This window comes from Lathyrus oleraceus, chromosome 2 (assembly GCF_024323335.1).
Source record: "Lathyrus oleraceus cultivar Zhongwan6 chromosome 2, CAAS_Psat_ZW6_1.0, whole genome shotgun sequence".
Classification (NCBI taxonomy): domain Eukaryota; kingdom Viridiplantae; phylum Streptophyta; class Magnoliopsida; order Fabales; family Fabaceae; genus Lathyrus; species Lathyrus oleraceus.
The window spans coordinates 319,584,022-319,599,018 of NC_066580.1; the positions used below are offsets into that span (position 1 = coordinate 319,584,022).

Genomic DNA, 14,997 nt, shown 5'->3' on the forward strand with positions numbered 1-14,997 from the left:
ACATCAGTCAAGACATCAGAGTACAGTTAGATATTCTAACCTACAATGCAGTCACACATACACACCATGTCATGACATCAGTCAAGACATTAGAATCCAGCTAGTATTTTACCATATAATGCAGCCAATTAAACACCTACAAACTCCCCCTTTGGCAAATTTTTGGCTAAAACACTTTGATCCCCATAACAGAGTTCATAGCAGCGGAATCACACATCTAGCAGGAAATAAACCTAGCTAATACACTCAGAGTGGCAGCACACTCACACACATGGAAGTTAAAGAAAAAACTTCACAAAGCAGCACACATACAGAAGTTAAAATCTAAACTTCAACACACAGCAGCTGTAGGGGAGGGAATCTTCGAATCTGTCATGAACGTCTGTTTTCACAGACCAATCTGTTGTCTGGGGTATCACCTGTTACTCCCCTTTTTTGTCACAAATGTTGCCAAAGCCAACAACATAAACAGAAAAAAATGACAGACTTACAGACTTGGTTTTACTTCACAGTTTCAACCAAGTTAGTACCCACTTGATCTTGCTTCACAGCTTTGATCAAGTAATCACCCACTTTTGCTTTACTGTAGGTACCACCATATCAGATGCCATGATTTTGTTTCTGACATCCAGAACCACTCCTGCATGAACCGCGTCCTTGAACTCCTGCAGGTACATTGGCCTTCTCACGGTAGGGTGTCTCCTTACCCTCTTGTGGCCACACTCGTTGCAAGTAGCATAGCTATGATCTGTTGACCAATCAGAGCATAGTACCAATTGTTTAATAGGCAGAGATATTAAACAATACATCCCAAACATCAGTGGTTGCTATAAGGTCTCAGAGAGACATATTCCCAGTTTGCTCCTTAAGTTTTCAAACTGAGTAGCATCCAGAGCCTTTGTAAATATGTCAGCCAGTTGAAGGTCCGTGGCTACATGTTCCAAAGTGATCACCTTGTCTTCCACCAGATCTCTGATGAAGTGGTGCCTAATGTCAATATGTTTGGTCCTGCTGTGTTGGATGGGATTCTTGGAGATATTGATGGCACTGAGATTATCACAGAACAACGTCATGACATTTTGAGTGACATTGTACTCAGTGAGCATCTGTTTCATCCAAACTAGTTGGGAACAACTGCTTCCAGCAGCTATGTATTCAGCCTCTGCAGTGGACAGAGAAACACAATTCTGCTTCTTGCTGAACCAAGATATGAGATTGTCTCCTAAGAAGAAACATCCACCTGATGTGCTTTTTCTGTCATCAGCACTCCCAGCCCAGTCAGCATCACAGTACCCAGATAGGACAGGCTCAGACCCATGTGAATACAGCATCCCATAGTCACAAGTCCCATTGATGTACTTGAGAATCCTTTTGACTTGATTCAAGTGGCTCACCTTAGGCTCTGCTTGGTATCTAGCACATACTCCAACTGCATAAGAAATGTCAGGTCTACTTGCAGTTAGGTAAAGTAGGCTTCCTATCATGCTTCTATACAAGCATTGATCAACACCAGGCCCTCCATCATCTTTGGTTAACTTCAGATGAGTAGGTGCAGGAGTCCTCTTGTGCCTAGCACTATCCATACCAAACTTCTTAACTATGTTCTTGGCATACTTGCTTTGGGAGAGAAACATAGAGTCCTCCATTTGGTTTACTTGCATTCCAAGGAAATATGTCAGTTCTCCAACTAGACTCATTTCAAACTCAGATTGCATCTGGTGAACAAATTGTTGAACCATTTGTTCTGACATTCCACCAAAGACTATATCATCCACATAGATTTGAGCTATCATGATTTTGCCTTCCTCATCCTTCACAAACAAGGTTTTATCTATTCCACCTTTTCTGTATCCATTTGAGGTTAGAAATTCGGTCAACCTTTCACACCATGCTCTAGGTGCTTGTTTCAACCCATACAAGGCTTTCCTCAACTTGTATACATGCTTAGGTTGGTTAGGATCACAGAACCCTTTAGGTTGTTCTACATAGACTTCTTCATTCAAGTAGCCATTCAAGAATGCACTCTTCACATCCATTTGAAATAGTTTGAACTTCAGAATGCATGCTACCCCTAACAACAATCTGATGGACTCAAGCCTAGCCACAGGAGCAAATGTCTCATCAAAATCAACCCCTTCAACTTGAGTGTATCCTTGAGCTACTAGTCTTGCTTTATTCCTAGTAATTACTCCTTTCTCATCAGATTTGTTTTTGTAGATCCACTTGGTACCAATGATGTTGGTCCCTTCAGGTCTTGGAACTAGCTCCCATACTTCATTCCTTTTGAACTGCTCAAGTTCCTCTTGCATGGCATTGATCCAGTACTCGTCAGTCAGGGCTTCTTTCACATTCTTTGGTTCAACCTTGGATACAAAGCAGGAATTTGAGCTTATTCCCCGTGACCTGGTAGTCACACCACTATTAGGATCCCCTATGATAATATCCTTAGGGTGGTCTTTCTAAATTCTGATAGATGGCATTTTGGTGGTTGCATCTACTTCGCATTCAGGAGGAGGTTCCTGTGCTTCTTCAGACTTGACTGGAATGTCAGTTGAACTGTCAAGGAATGTTTCAACATCCTCTATGACATCGATCCCTTCCTCTTTATCATCCACAATAACATTTATGGATTCCATCAGGACATTGGTCCTGTAGTTGAGCACTCTGTAGGCTCTGTTGTTAGTAGAGTATCCTAGAAATATACCCTCATCACTTTTGGGATCTAGCTTCCTTCTCTGTTCACGATCTGTGAGAATGTAGCATTTACTTCCAAAGATATGAAAGTACTTCACAGTGGGTTTTCTGCCTTTCCATATTTCATACAGAGTGGAGGAGGTTCCTTTTCTCAAGGTGACTCTATTGTGAACATAGCACGCGGTATTCATTGCTTCAGCCCAAAAGTGCATGGGGAGCTTCTTTGCATGAATCATTGCCCTGGCAGATTCTTGAATAGTTCTATTTTTTCTTTCAACTATTCCATTCTGCTGAGGGTTTATAGGGGAGGAGAACTCATGACTTATTCCTTCAGAAGAGCAAAACTCATCAAACTTGGAATTCTTGAACTCCGTACCATGATCACTTCTAATCCTGACCACACAACTGTCCTTTTCCCTTTGAAGTCTTATGCACAGGTCTTTGAAGACATCAAATGTATCTGACTTCTCTCTGATGAAGCTTATCCACGTGTATCTGGAATGGTCATCAACCACCACGTAAGCATATTTCTTCCCACCAAGGCTTTCAACCTGCATGGGTCCCATTAAATCCATGTGCAACAGTTCCAGAACTCTGGAAGTTGTAGGATGTCCCAGCTTCGGATGTGACATCTTGGTTTGCTTGCCCACCTGGCATTCTCCACAGACTCTTCCTTCATCAATGAGCAGCTTTGGGACTCCTCTGACTGCTTCCTTGGATATAATCTTCTTAATTCCCCGTAAGTGGAGATGTCCAAGTCGTCTATGCCACAGCTTCACCTCCTGTTCTTCCTTGGCTGAGGAGCATATTGTGGAAAAGTTAGAGACTTTAGGTTCCCACAGATAACAGTTATCTTTGGACCTGGTTCCTCTCATAACTTCCTGATTGTCACCATTTGTCACAATGCACAGCTCCTTAGTAAACTGAACATAGAATCCTTGATCACACAACTGGCTTATGCTGATGAGATTTGCAGTTAGTCCTCTTACTAACAGTACATTATTCAGTTTTGGAACTCCAGAGCAGTCCAACTTGCCCACACCTTTTATTTTTCCTTTGGCACCATCACCAAAGGTCACATAGCTGGTAGTGTGAGGTTGAATATCCACCAGTAGATTTTCCATACCAGTCATATGTCTTGAACATCCACTGTCAAAGTACCAGTCTTCTCTGGTAGAAGCCCTTAGAGCTGTGTGTGCTAACCTGGCATACCATTGGTGCCTCTGGCTGGGGACATAGCGCTTGTATGTCTTATGCTTAGGCCTGACATGCGAGGCTTGGTTAGGAAAACCATGAATCCAGTAGCAGAAGGCTTTGATATGTCCAAGCCTACCACAGTGGTGACACCTCCACTCCTGGAATTTCCTCTTCTGATGACTATTCATCTTAGTTCCCCGATGTTGAGACATTGGCTTTGACTTCCGCTTGAACTTCTGAACTTTAGCCTTTGGGCGTTTGTGTTCAGGTGAGGATCTTTTCCCAAATCCTAGGCCAGATTTGGTTCCAGACTTCTGTCCCACCTTTAGAATTTCTTCCAAGGTGTCAATTCCCTTGTTCATCATTCTGATGGATTTAGTCATCTGATTCAGCTTGGAGGTCAGCAAGGCTATCTCACCATTTAGACCCTCTATGTCTGTCAGATGCTTCTGTCTCTCATCTTCCAGTTCCTTGATGAGTTTCTTCTGCTTTTCTCCTTGTGCACGGACTTCTGCACTGGTGGTACACAGCTTCTTATAGGCTGCAGCAAGTTCATCAAAGGTCAGTTCATCTGCACTTGAGTCATCATCAGAGGCACAAACACTGGTTAGTGCAGTGACATGTTTGGCAGATTCTCCTTCAGATTCACTTTCAGAATCTCCTTCAGACCATGTGATAGTTAGCCCCTTCTTTTGCATCTTGAGATAAGTAGGACATTCAGCTCTGACGTGTCCATACCCTTCACAACCGTGACACTGGATTCCCTTGCCTTGGTTGAACTTTTCTTCAGAAGTTGATCTTTTCCTGATGTCAGACGGGATGTTCTTGACATTAGGTCTCCCTCTTTGATCAATCTTCTTCACGAACTTGTTGAACTGTCTCCCAAGCATGGCTAAAGCTTCTGATATACTTTCATCACATTCAGTATATCCTGCTTCTGACTCCTCTTCAGCATTGGATACAAAAGCTATGCTTTTGTTCTTCTTTTCAGCATTCTCACACAAGCCCATTTCAAAGGTTTGGAGTGAACCAATGAGCTCATACACCTTCATGTTGCAGATGTCCTATGCCTCCTCTATGGCTGTGACCTTCATAGCAAATCTCTTAGGCAAGGACCTGAGAATCTTTCTTACAAGTTTCTCTTCAGCCATTTTCTCACCTAGTCCACCAGAGGTGTTTGCAATTTCAAGAATATTCATGTGAAAGTCATGAATAGTCTCATCCTCTTTCATCCTCAGATTTTCAAACTTGGTGGTCAGCATCTGCAGTTTGGACATCTTCACTTTGGAAGTACCTTCATGAGTTACCTTGAGAGTATCCCAAACTTCCTTAGCTAGTTCACAGTGGTGCACCAGCCTGAAGATGTTCTTACTGATTCCATTGAACAATGCATTCAGGGCCTTGGAATTTCCAAGAGCTAATGCCTCTTGCTCCTTGTCCCACTCTTCTTCAGGAATCTGCACACTGACTCCATCTTCACCTGTCCTCATTGGATGTTCCCATCCTTTGTTGACAGCTCTCCAGACTTTGCTATCTAGAGACCTTAAGAAGGCTATCATACGAGGCTTTCAGTCATCATAATTAGAGCCATCCAACATGGGTGGTCTATTTGAGTGTCATATATCCTTGTCCATGGTACTAGAACGTAACTTCCCTAGATCTCACCCAGAAAATCACAGGCAGGGTGCCTGCTCTGATGCCAATTGAAATTCTAGTTATCAGACTTTAGATGTCACACGGGTTGTTATGACATCCAAATTATGCACAGACAGGAATTATGCAGAACTTAAACGTAAGTGCAGTAAATAACACAAGTAATTGTTTACCCAATTCAGTCCAACATGACCTACATCTGGGGGCTACCAAGCCAGGGAGGAAATCCACTATTAGTAGTATCAATTCAAAGCTAAACTCACCCGTTTACAACTTATCACTTAATCCCTACCCAATGCAATTTCAATCTTACACTAAGATCAGAGTTCCTACTCACTCCCCCTCAATCACCTCAGTGATTACTACCTTTAATCAATATTAAAGACAGTTTGAAGTCACACTTCAAACAACTCTTGATTGTGCTTCACAGCTTTAATCAAGATACACAGCACTCACGCTTAAAAGCTTTGAGCGACACAACACTTACAACTCAATGAACACCCTATGCCACAGCAATCATCTACTTGATAATGGCTTGGCTTACAAGATACGTCTAATACAAGACTCACAAAAATACAACAGTGAAGTATGATGGACACAAAAAATCTTCACGCCTCAAAATCCCCGAAACTGAATGAAGGAACGCCTTCCTTTTATATTGCAGTACCTGGGCTTTTGCACCTGTATTCTCCTGAATTTAAGGTCACGCGAGTTCCCACAAGTTCAACTTTTAGGTTACTAACAAATAGGCTATTTGTTAGGTTCATTAAATGTAGCTTGGTTGTTGATTTCCTGGATTTTCTCTCAGCTGTTGAATCCCTGAAGAATAGCCTGAGAAAAAGCTGAAACAGAAAACTGAACAACCTACAATATAGCATATGCTGTCAGGAATGAATGTCACGACATTCAGCTTGACATCAAGGTCCATATGCTGAGTCTGTTTTTCCAGAAAACAGACTGTACAATTTTGCTGACCTGTACATGATCAAAATGACCATACTACAGTAACAGCTTACATTAATAAATGTCAAAGTGTCCAATTTAACATTTACACATTTGGCCTTAAGTTAGTTCTGTTATTCTCTTGAAGAACAGACTAAGTAACATGCTGAAGTATAGCAGAACACTACTCTGTCTAATGTTCAGTATATATTGTCCATGATGAATGTCATAACATCCAGTTTGACATTCATACAGTAGGCCTTATGCCAGGTCTGGTTCTTCCTTGATAACCAGACTGCAAATGAATACTGAGCTCTAACAGAACACCAACTGTTCTATTCCTCAGTAGCTGCTGACAGGGATGAATGTCACAGTCTCCAGTTTGACATTCAATAAATCCTGTATTAGCTAATCCTGCAGTGACTACTCAAGTGTGTCATGACATCAGTCAAGACATCAGAGTACAGTTAGATATTCTAACCTACAATGCAGTCACACATACACACCATGTCATGACATCAGTCAAGACATTAGAATCCAGCTAGTGTTTTACCATATAATGCAGCCAATTAAACACCTACACTAACCCTAATCATTTGCATATCATCCTCATCCATTCATTTCATTTGAATAAGCATGATTCGACACAAGGAGACATATGACTCAAATTCATGGCTTGTGCTGGTACTTGGTGGATACTAGGACTGGTCGGTAATTTGAGGTGGATCAATCAATCAAGCCTTAATCCTTTGGTTTATAACATTGGTAAATAGTTTCATTGGCTTGGTAGATTGCTTGATTTTTAGGCATTTGATCAAGCTTGATCATGCCTTGATCATCAGGATTTGCCACATGTTTTGTTAATCAGGCGGCCATTTAGTTTATATCTTATCTGAGTCATGATCCATGACCATTCTTGGTTAGCCGTTTGGTTCTTGGTCAGGTGTCTTCAGTGCATAATTGGCTCGATTTTTCATTCATTTGATTAGGGTTCAATTTGATTTACAAGTCGCTTCAGTTGAGTTCACCAGTCCATTGCATGTGCGGTCATGATTTCGTCATCGTGTCAATTATTGTTCTGATTAATTCTAACGTCGTATTAATTCCAACTTCAAATTAATTTTTGAAGTTTAAGTTGGTTTCATGGTTAGATTTGATCTTGGAAAATAAATTTGATTTTTAGAAATCATTTCGTTCTTTTTCGAATTAATTTTGGAAATTCAAGTCGAATTGATTTTGGAAATTTAATCATTTTTGCATTAAGCACATCGAACCACTCATTTTTTGGTATGATCCATTATTATCCAATTTACAAGTTCCATTCAAATTTTTCAAATCCAATTTCATTTTTAACAATAATCCAATTTCATTTTAATATCCATTAACCATATCAATGAAAACCAATTAACCCATTTATGCCACCCATAATTCATTATCCAAAACATTTTCCAATTCAATTTTAATTAGTATAATTCGTAATATTTTATATATTCTAATAAGACAAAATGAAGAAAAAGAAGAAACAATCGGAATTGATGAGTAGCATAACATGAATCTACACCAGGCGGTAACAATCATACAAACTCAAGCTGCAAACGCAGCTTCCTGCCAACAGCCTCACAAACCAAAGGCTACACCAAGCCTAGTTGCCAAGGAAACCGCTACCCAAACTCAACTTCCAAAAAGTTGCTAACAACATCAGCAGCCAACAGAAACGCACACGCCGGCTGAGCATAACACCGAAACCAGTTGCAGCAAGCACTGCAAAACACATCCGAAAACAAAACCAAAAGTTGCTGCTACGCAAAGCTAGCGCTTCCAAGTCGACAAACCAAACGCTCCAAATGCTCACGCCGGCGTCGAAAACAAGTTCAGCCAAGTGGAAACCTGCATAATAAAGTGGAAAGCATTCAAAAAGCTGCAGCAGTACAAGCCGTAAATGTAAGCTGCATAAGTAGAACGCAACAACCGACTTCATCTTGCAAGCCATATTACACCACACCAGCTGCATCAAAAATGCAAAATAACCAAAATAATTCAAAATGCAGTAGAACGCGGGTCCGTAGCGCCAACCAACCAAACGCACGCTTCATAAGCTGCGACAACCCAGCTACAGACGAAGCCAAAAGTGAAAGCAACTGCTATAACAGGACGCGCAAGTCAGGAAACGCAAGCTGCAAAGCCAAAGGAAAATGAAAACTGCAGTTAAGCCCACAAAGCCGCCCAGGTTGTGTTCTTGCAAATGAGAAAAGAGTTATTCAAGAGCACGTATTCTCGTTACTTCCAAAAGCTGCTACAAGCTAAGCCAAAACTGCACTACAGCTATCCAAAGGCACATGAAAACGCAGCTTAAAACGCAAAACGACAATAGAATATCCAAAACACGGAATCAAAACTCACCGAAGTTGAGAGTTCTATAAATTCAAAATCACACAGTGGAATGCGGGGATCTTTTCTTGGCATTTTCCTTCCTCCCTCTCTCTTCCATTTTCTCTTTTCACAGATAGCCAATCTCTAACCGCATCTTCTGTCGCGTTCTTCCGAACCGTAACAAACTCAACAAACTTCATAGCAGTTCTTCCGTTTCCTCATCGAACCACCGCAATCTTCCCCAACCTGTATAACCAAACGTAGCTGCTACAGAGGATCCACCGTATTCTTCCACAACCTTCGGACTCAACCACAGTAATTCCGCCATCGAACGACATCGGAGAACACCATAATAGGCTACGAAGCTTCGTGTAACCAAAGTCCATAACGGAATAGAGGAAGCGAAGAGATTGAATCTGCGAAAAGCAATTACCGGAATTTTGAGTTGACATCGCCGACAAAGCCATTTCCGCTGTCGCTGATAGGTGTTCTCATCCCTCCGTGATTCAATGTTTTCTCTAACGCGATCTGAATTTTGCAATACGGAACCGTAATCTTGTAGTCCTTAACTAAATTCTTGCTCCGTTGCTAGCGTCGGTTATTCCGTTGTATTGGTTTGTGCGTTATCGTTTAGGTTAGGTCGAGAGGAGAAGGAATGTAGAGAGTGGAGGATAGGTTCATGTTGAGGGGAGACTGAGGCGGAGGACGACGTGAGTATGTCGACGTTTCAAAACGCCGCCGCCGGTGACGAACCGGCGCAACTAGATCTACTTGCATAAGGCCATTTGGAGTTCATAGGGAGATGAATTCGGGGGAAGTATATCCCGGTGTTGGAGTTGTGGATCGATTGGGCCCTAAGCCCGTTCCTGCAGTGACTATTATCACCCTCATTTCGACCAATGCACCCCCTCCTGCTTGGGCTTGGGGTGGTTTAGGCCCATGTTGATCTTGCTAATAAACATTAATTCTGCTAATTTGTTAATCTGATTTGAATTTTGTTATTAGAGCCTTAATTTTGTTATTAGAATTTTGGATTGAATTTTAGTATTGTGGATTGTTTGATTTTTTAGAATAGTGATGTTATTAATCGGATGTTAATTAAAATTTTAATTGATAATTGTTTTAGAACTTTAATTGATAATTGTTTTAGATTTTTAATTGATAATATTGTTTTAGGATTGGTTAATAATTGTGTAGATTTCATTTTGTTAAAAGTTTAGAATTAATATTTTTCTATTTATTTCGGATTTAATTCTCTTATGGTTTCTACTTTGATCTAATTTCTAACAATTAACTTCTAACTCTTTAAAATTTTGATCTAACATTTAAATTTCGTCTCTAATTCTTTTAATTTTCGCTCCTAATATTTTATTTTTTATCATTTACCTTATTCACTTTTTATTTTTATTTTTTTTATTTTATCATATTGTGCATATTCATCTCATTCTTAAAACGAACTTAAAAAAGGATAAGACTTAAAAGGACAAAAAAATAAGATAAATCCTTTTGCATGTAATTGACATTGGATGATGGACTTAGAGACTCATTAGGACCTTTGCAAAAGACCTTGGACAAATGTGACCTTAACATGGAAGAAGCATGCAAGAATCAAGAAGAATTTGTAATCTTTTAATTGTAATCTTTTATGCGCTTTCTAGTTTAGGATACTATGCACACACAAGGCTTTCTCTTGGGCTACCTGACAATGAGACCGTTTATTTCCTGCACTTCCTTGTACTTTACCTGTACTCCCCTCCCTTTTCCGATGTACGCATTTACTTTCTTTCTTTTATTGCTTTGTTAGCATTTCCTTAGGCATTAGGAACGCTCACCAATTCGCAACTAATAATCAAACCCTTGATCCAACGTCAAGCGGTCTCTTTTTCAAATAAAAAATTAATAAGCAAACCCTTGATCCAACGTCAAACGGTCTTTTTCCAAATCAAACTCAAAAAACACAATAAATCGGGATAAGGATTGTACGTCACGAGCCTTAAGCGATAAAGAAAGGATGAGACTAGAGCTTTCCTACACTCATTCTGAATGCCTCGAACACAAGACGTTTGGCTTGATCGTTTGAGGTATTCACCTTTATCCATAGTCTTTAGTGCAATCCGAAATCAATAACACTTTCTTCAAAACATAAAAACAACTCAATGCATTCAAACCTTTTGTTTGAGCCTTAGGGCGACATAATCGAAAACCCTTCTTCAAGGTAATAAAATCAACAAAACAAACCAAATAATTTTAAACCCACGAACTACGAAAGATCTGATTTCTCACTTCAACGGTGGGCATACGTAGGCACAAGGACCCAATCCTTGGCGAGCACACTAATTTAAAATCTACCTCCACTCCGCAAAACCATTGGCAACGAACATTTCGATAAACAATACACACGTAAGCGCAAACATCCTAGATGGTTCCCATGGAGTACAATGAATGTGAGGGGTGTTAATACTTTCCCCTTGCATAACCGACTTCCAAACCTGTTCATGGTCGCGATGACCATTCTTTGGGGTTTTCTCGATATTTTTCCATTCCTTTGGAATAAATAAAAACCGATAGCGACTCTGTATTTTTCGCGTAGCGACAGGGTGCATGGGCGTGTAACAGGCCCATGTAATCACTTCTTCTGATCCATAATTGAGTATAAGCATTGTTGAGATCATGTTGGAATGTTATGCATTGGTGTATGAAATGTTCACGTTCAAATTGTGCCAAATGATCACTCATGTTCAAGCCATGCGCAACCCATTCAAATCTTGTCCAAAATGGATGAAATTGGATTTTTTGGAAAGGTTAGATCAAGAGGAACAACTTTCATGTTTAACACTTTTTCATTTGAAGCTTGGATCATGATTAATTTTGAGGTGGAAGTTGGGAAAATCAAACATGTCAAAAAAAATTCTAAGTGTTAAGCCATATGTTCACTTATTCCACCTTGGCTAACTTTCTGTGTGAGCTTCAAATGAGAAACATGCATTAATAAAAGTTTTAGATCTCTCAAAGTCCTTAAAATGGCTAAAAATTTGACCTCATTTGGATTTAATATAAAGGAGTTATGCATTTTTGAATTTGAGGAAAATCACTTGTTCAATGGCATTGGTCCAAAATGACCTATAATGTATCCTAATATCACATGCACATAAAAATTGAATTTGTTATTCCTACAAACATAAAAGTTGAAGTAGACATATTGAATTTGATTTTTCAACTTGGAAATCTTTCATCTCATAAAGAATGAGCAAGTTATGGTCTTGGGAAGTTGACCTACAAATTAGGGTTTAGACAAAATAACCTATAATCTTTCACCATAAAAATGACTTTCCAAACAAAACTAGATCTAGACCTCAACATGCAAGTTGTTTTGAATGTCATTTAGAGTAAAGTTTCTCTTGGAATCATTTTCATATGACAAAAATTGTAGGAGATAGGGTCTAGGGAACCCCAGTTTTGATCAGATGAATTCCTCTAGTCAACTACCATGAACCAACTTGCTAGCTTGCAATTATCTTGACTTTTGGGACTCATGGGAGATCATGTATGCATAATATGATGAAATTTTAAGTATACCTTGAAATATTTGATCAATTGTTGAAGAAGCTTATTGAAGAGGTCACACAAGATACCTAGATGAACTAAGGTTTCCAAGGCAAACCAACTTCAAACTCTTGATGATTTCTTGATCAAAATAACATATGAAGATCATGGGGATTCATATATGATACTTAGATCCATATTAAGCCACTTCTTGATTGAGCTCCTTGCAATGAGGGTCTTAAACCCTAGATGTGAGCTTGATATAACATAGGTGAGCATGTGCACTACCTACAAAAGAGTTAGACGATACAGTGACATACTTTTGGTATTTTGGTTAGTCAAATTATAAAATACAAAGTATGATACAATCAAATGATGCTTGGTGATCTCTACCAATGCAAACCCAATGAATGAAGGGTAAGGAGGATGCCAAGGTGTGATCCCAATGCTAATGCATATAATGAGAATAGCATGAGGGATCTTAGGGTCAAAATTGGGGTCTTACACGACTAACCACACAAACTAACACGAGTATTTTCAACATACTTTATCCTCACTCACACGTACTCTAGGAAACTTCCCAGAAGGTCACCAACTAAATACTATTCCAAGTCAAGCATGCTTAAATATGGAGTTCTTAGTTTTTAGGCTACCGAAAATAAGATGCATCTCATTGGTATAGGTAGTACCAATCAATTCTTATAAATCTTTCATCAACCAACCTCATGATCCCTCTCATTCCGATGTGAATTCAGTTTTTTCCTAGAAGCTTCTAGGAGCCGCTTATTGTCATGCTGTAACACCCTTCTAAAATACCCCAAATATTTAATAACAACAACAAATATTTATCAGAGTAATTATGCACCAAGGGTGTCACACAACATTTCACACCATAATAACTGTCATGCTCTTTTTATTAAAACAAAACATAAACATTTGCACCATACGCAGCGGATAGAATTCAACTCAATCATGTCGAAACATGTAACACATTACATGAAAATTAGTTCAACAACCAACAACAAAACAATTAAAACATCCCGTCCCGATGTTACATCTATCAGAGCACGGCCCACTAAAGCGACTACACTAGACTCCAAGCATTAGCTTCTACTCAACTCATTGCTCGTTACCTGAAAAATAGTTGTAAGGGTGAGTTCCTCAATCGATATAACAAACATTATAAATTATCATGTTATGTTAAGTAAATTTACACGTTAATCACCCTAATCATATCATGCATTCAGTAACGGCACATCAACTCAAATATCATACTCAATAACAACGTAAAATGCAACTCAATAACGACATAAAATGCAACTCAATAACAACATAAAATGCAACTCAAATGAGACCCGACTCGTCATGCATGTGGTACCAATCGGAGTAAAACTCCCAACTTAAAATCATCGCCATTATAGTGGCATCAAGGCATAAGCCTTCAACTTTCAACTTAAAATTTTCCAATCCAGGCCAACGTGGTGTGAGCAAAGCTCCGATTTTTGCCAATCCAGGCCAACGTGGTGTGAGCAAAGCTCCGACTTAATGCATATGAATGTACATGGCATACACGACTTTAAATTCCGCCAACATAATAATAACAGCAACACAACAATGTTTTCAACATAATCAACTTATAATCAACGTTGGCTCATCAAGCCTACAACTCAGTATTTTCAACAACTTAACACAACTTATCAACATATTTATATCAACACTTCATAACATAAACTCAACAAAATTACTCATCGAAATCAACGAGAATAGGCCAATCACCAATTATGTTCACAACATTAAAATGTCAAATTTTCCAATTTCCAACAGTGTTAACCGGTTAACGCCCTGGGTTAACCGGTTAACGCAGGACAAAAATACATTTTCTGGCAAAACGCAACAGTGTTAACCGGTTAACGCCCTGGGTTAACCGATTAACGCAGGCAAAACAGCACATTTTCACAAAATATAACAGTGTTAACCGGTTAACGCCCTGGGTTAACCGGTTAACGCAGACAAAACAGCAGTTCCTGCGCTAACACAAGGCAGAATGCAGAGTTCTCCGCATTTTCCGCCGTTGGAGGACTTCCGGACCTCCGATTCAACTTCCGTAAAAAGCTACATTATCGGAAAATCACGACACATACAATTATCGATTCAATTTCAGTTTTCATACAACTTATTCATCACAAATTTTCAGCATTCAACAATCCCAATTAGGGTCAAATCAACGGTTTATCACTACCCATGACATGTTAATCTATAATACCCATCAAACGACGATAAACCCCCCTTACCTGAGATAATCCGGCAATCTCTAAGCTTCGAGCTTTTCCGTTCTTCAACCTTTGCTCTCTAGCTCTTCCTCTTTGCCCTTTCTCCACTTTTCACCTTTCAGCCGCTTCTCTGTTTCACGTGAAAACTCTTTACCAATACTGAAAACCCTCTTTCCTTATTCCAACTTATATATTTTCCAATAATTATTATTCCAAATAATAATAATAAATAATAATCCAATAATTCAATTTATTTAATTAAATTAATAAATATATTATTAACTTAATTTAAATAATTCTCTTATTTTATTCGGGGTGTTACACATGC

At 39.3% G+C, this 14,997-nt stretch overlaps 1 long non-coding RNA gene across 1 annotated transcript; it reads right to left on the reverse strand.

The window, feature by feature from the left end:
• Window positions 1-7,992: 7,992 nt before the first annotated feature.
• Window positions 7,993-9,953, reverse strand: LOC127119294 (uncharacterized). The gene is made up of 2 exons (XR_007802740.1): window positions 8,887-9,953; window positions 7,993-8,660 (listed from the first exon to the last, which is right to left on the reverse strand). It is a non-coding gene; the product is annotated as an uncharacterized LOC127119294 (long non-coding RNA).
• Window positions 9,954-14,997: the final 5,044 nt, after the last annotated feature.